The sequence below is a fragment of the Triticum dicoccoides genome, chromosome 4A (genome assembly GCF_002162155.2).
Source record: "Triticum dicoccoides isolate Atlit2015 ecotype Zavitan chromosome 4A, WEW_v2.0, whole genome shotgun sequence".
Lineage (NCBI taxonomy): Eukaryota > Viridiplantae > Streptophyta > Magnoliopsida > Poales > Poaceae > Triticum > Triticum dicoccoides.
Genome location: NC_041386.1, coordinates 617,248,503 through 617,253,322, shown reverse-complemented (window position 1 = coordinate 617,253,322; position 4,820 = coordinate 617,248,503).

Genomic DNA, 4,820 nt, shown 5'->3' with positions numbered 1-4,820 from the left:
CAATTTTGAACAAGTTTCCATACATGATTTAATGCATATAAAGTTCTACGTCCTCGTAATAGTGTTCTCCTTTAGGATGGAGGACTTCCCTGCTGAACCATCCAGCTAGTTCCTCTTGAAGTGGTCGGAAGCGAGCTTCTGGACTAAGCATCCACCGGAGGTTATTCCTCTGAGCATTGGTATCACTCGGAACCCGCTCAGAGGTGTATCTCCGGATCATCTCACAGACATAGTATCCACATAGATTGGTCTCCGGTGGCTGAATATCCCCAGCATTCTTAGCCTTTAACATTTTGAATTCTAGCTCTTTTTTGAATTCACCGACCTTTGTATCTACGAACCGTCTCCAAACTCTACGAGGCAAAGAAAATTAAATGAACAAGAGAGTTATTAATTAGCTACTTGATATTAGGAAATGAACGAAATAGGCCGATCGATATAGAGCGCAAATGAATGAAAATAATTACTTCTGCAGCATTCTTCTCATGCCGCCCCAAAGCTTTGGATCCATATTCACAGAGTCGTGGACGAGACATTCTGAGGTGTTAACTTTAATTACTAGCAGAATCTAGTGGAACCTGCGGACACGATACATGCACAGTACGTCATGCATAACTCATCGATTAGCCGGCCACATACCATGCATGGAGTAAACAAAAGAGAATATGCTCAAGACAGAAACACTCACTCAAAATGGTAAGGAAATAGAATATCACTTTTGAGTTCCTGCTTTGTAAGAAACTGCCACAGGTCTGCCTCCACGTCGGCGGGGTAACGCTCCAACACATGTCCATTAACGATGTGTGGGTCAATGAACCCAACATCATGGATGTTCCTTACTCTGCATTCCTTAATCTTCATTCTGCATGTATAATAGCGGACACAACAATATAGTTAGGACATATATATAGTGCAGGCAATATGAACGAGATGGGGTAGAAATTAATAAATCACTTACAGAACGTAGCAACTGATGATAGATTTATCGAGCTCGCGCAGATTGAAAAGCTGGAACAATTCACTCAGTTCAATTTGTACATAGTAATGTTTGAAGTGATGCTCATGTCTAACTTCCGCATAAATATATTCTTTGGCGTTTTTATTTTTTATGTAACCCTTGTACCATTTCAGCAGACCTTTCATTTGGAGGTAGATCCTTTTCCTGCGCAGGCTCGACGAGAGGCCCATTCTTGACATATGTAATTACTACCTCCTTCACTGGCGCCTCATCAAGGCCTAACAGTTCACGAAGAGTAATACCTAAGTTGGCCGCTTGTTCTCTGGCACTCGTTACAGTCAATCCCTGTGCTGCCGCAGCTTGTATGATCTCGGGGGCATCCGGACAGAAGGCTTCCACTATAAGCGGGGCAATCGATTGTTTACTTTGTTTCCCGAGCTGGGCAACTTGTTTCCCGCTTTTTTTACTTTCGGCCTTCTCCCGCTCTTTGTTCTCCTTGAACATGAGTGCCTGCCTGCGAAGTTCACGTGCATAGTCGTTAGGCAGATTCTTCGCGGCTTGGGACGGTGTGCTCAAAAATGACTTAGCCCACTTCTTTTGCTCATCAGAAAATACTGGCTTGGGCTCGGGCTCTCTTTTCTTCTTGCAGTCCGCCTTCCATTTCTCCAAATCAGCAGCCGCGGCCGCGTCGACTTCCTCGGCACTACGTTCCCAAGGCCTTGTGGGGAGAGGCTTCAGTGATGGCTCCGGTACCTTTGTGGTCTTAGGTACATAAGGGTCCGGGTTAATAATCCAGGACTGCTTCTGCTTCTTTGCCGGAGGTGGATTGGGGGGCGGCGTCTGATCACCCGCCGGACGAGGATTGGGGGGCGGCGGCTGATCACCCGCCGGACGTTGTGGACTGGGGGGCGGCGTCGGCTGACGTGACGGAGGTGTAGGTGAACCGCCACCACCACCACCACCACCACCACCGCCACCACCACCACCACCACCGTAGGGGGGTGGACTTGTTGTCCTTGGCGCCTCGCCTGGAAACTTGATAAACTTCTTTTGCCATAGAATGAAATGGCGCTTGACATCTCCAAGTCTTTTCTCCCCTTCAGGTGTAGCAATGTCAATCTCCAGGTCCTCAAACCCTTGGACTATGTCCTCCACCGTGACACGAGCATAGCCATCTTGAATGGGGTTGTTGTGGTGGAGTGCTCCAGGTAAACATGGTAAAGCACTGCCGATGGCTACCTTCATGGACATGTTCCCGATAGGATAATACAGATGACATTCTTTCATCTCCTTTATATCGTCCACGGGGTAGCGAGGAGGCTCCGGTGAAGTAATTTCGACCACCAGAGGCTCCGGTGCAGTAATTTTGACCACCAGAGGCTCCGGTGCAGTAATTTCGATCGTCGGTGCATCTGCACCAGCCGGTGGGGCCTCCGTGGAAGCCACGCTGCTTCTCCGCTGCTGGCTTCCGAGATCCGCTGGATGATCTTCATGCTGCACCCGAGCTGCATCTCTTTCGGCTACTAGTACACTCATGGTTTTCTTCATCACATCCATTTCCGATGCCAACCGCGCCACAACATCTGCTTCCCGATCCATCTTTCTCTTACGGCTTCTGTAACCGTACGGGTCATCGTTCTGGGGGGACCCTATTTTCCACGGAATGTGCCCCATGCCTCGTACACGTCCTCCGTGTTCAGGATTCCCGAGGGCTTTTGTCAGCGCGTCGTTCTCTCTGTTGAACTTGATCTTCCCCTGTTGAGCATCCCTCATTGCGTTAATAAGGGCTTGGGTGGGTTTAATTAATTTGCCCCGGTAAACACACTCCCCTGTCTCCGGGTTCAGCGTTCCCCCATGCCCGTACCACCAGCTTTTGGCCCTTGGGTCCCATCCCTCCGTACCTGGACGGATTCCTCGCGCCCTCAGCTCGTTCTCCATCTTCTCCCACCTAGGCTCCCAAAGGCGATACCCTCCTGGCCCCATAACATGATTGTACTCCTTCTTAGCCGCATTTTCCTTATTTTTTTCGATATTTGAATGAACTGCTCCGATTTCTTTTGCTTCACAAATTCTGGCCAATCATCTTTCAGTTTCTCATATTGTCCTTTGAAATCCGGAGTCTTGTTCTGCTTGACAAAGTCATGGGCTAGATTTTGCTTGAATTTCCGGAATGCGTCGGCCATCTTATGAAGAGCGAACTGTTTGACTAGCCTCCTCCTCTCCTTGTTTTCCTCAATCTTGTTACCCTCATTGAATTTGTTGTATTCCGGAGGTAGAACGAAATGTTCCGTCAGCTTCTTGAAGCAATCTTTTTTTGTTCTCTTATCGACAAAAGTGAAACCATCAATTCGTGCCTTCTTTGGCTCATTCCACTCCTGGACGGTGATCGAGACGTTGTCTCTAACAATGGCTCCGCATTGGCTGACAAACTTGGTGGCGTTCTTGCGGGGCTCCAGCGGCCTGCCGGTTGCACTGTCGACAACCTCGATGGTGCATGTTTCTCCTTGTTTCATCGTCTTGGTTGCGCCACGCTTTGACGACGTACTCGATTGTTTCGACGATCCGGCCGAGGGCTAAAATAAGAAAGAGTCGCGCGCGTTAGTACACACATATTTATTCAAATCAGTTAGTTTGTATCACCAGAGGCTCAATGTATATATATACCTCGGCGCCGGAGGTGGTTGCTACTTCCATTTGAAGATCGTCGTTTATCGACGTTTGTTCGGCATCATCTTGCTGACGGCACCCTTCATCTTCACCGTCAAGGTTCAGATAAGAAGAGATATCATCTTCTTCTTCTCCGGTCAGCACATATAGAATATCGCCGTTTATGATGCCGAACATATGTGCTTCACCGTCCGGATCATAGTTGTCCATAATCGGGTCAGCTCTATCGTCCGCCATTATGTCAGTCCTGAAAACATGTAGTAAAAACAAATTAATTAAGTGAAGAAGGGGGGCGGTGGCGGTGGCGATGGCGAAAGGGCGGTGGCGAAAGGAGGGGGCGAGGAAGGGGTGGGAGAGGGTGTCGCGGTAGAGCGCGAGACGGGGCGGCAGACGACGGCGTCACGGAGAGGGGAGGCGAGGACAACACATTTATAACCCTCGCCGTCCCCTCTCGATCCCTAAAAAAACACCGCGCGCATCGCCGCCCCCCTCGCCGCCCCTCTCCGTATAAACAAATTGTCCGAACAGAGCTTGGAGTAGAGTGGCTAGGGTTTGGCCAGGGATGCGGATGGAGACGAATATATGTGGGGTCGGGATGGCCCATGTGCAGGGCGGGGGGTGCTGGCCACACTCTTTTTTCTTTTCTTTTTCATTTCATTTCATTTTTTTCTTTTCCTGTTTTTATCCTTTTCATCTTTAAAACAATTCAGTATATCAAAATATAGCAATGAAAAAAGATATTTGAGAAATCATAAAATGTATCTGAATTCAAAAAAATGAATCATAAAATGTTCATGGATACAAAAACATTGTGATTTTCTTCTTCCTTTTTTTTCTTCTTTCTTTTTTTCTTCTTTCTTTTTTTCTTCTGTTGTTTTCTTCCTTTTTCCTTTTTTCTTCCTTTTTCTTGTTTTTCTTCTGTTTTTCTTTTGTTTTCTTCTTCTTTCTTTCTTCTTCTTCCTTTTTCTTTCTTGTTTTTTCTTCTTCCTTTTTCTTTCTTCTTTCTTTCTTCTTTCTTTTTTTCTTCTTCCTTTTTTTTCTTCTTTCTTTTTTTCTTCTGTTGTTTTCTTCCTTTTTCTTTTTTTCTTCCTTTTTCTTGTTTTTCTTCTGTTTTTCTTTTGTTTTCTTCTTCCTTCTTTCTTCTTCTTCCTTTTTCCTTTTTCTTTCTTCTTCTTCTTCCTTTTTCTTCTTCCTT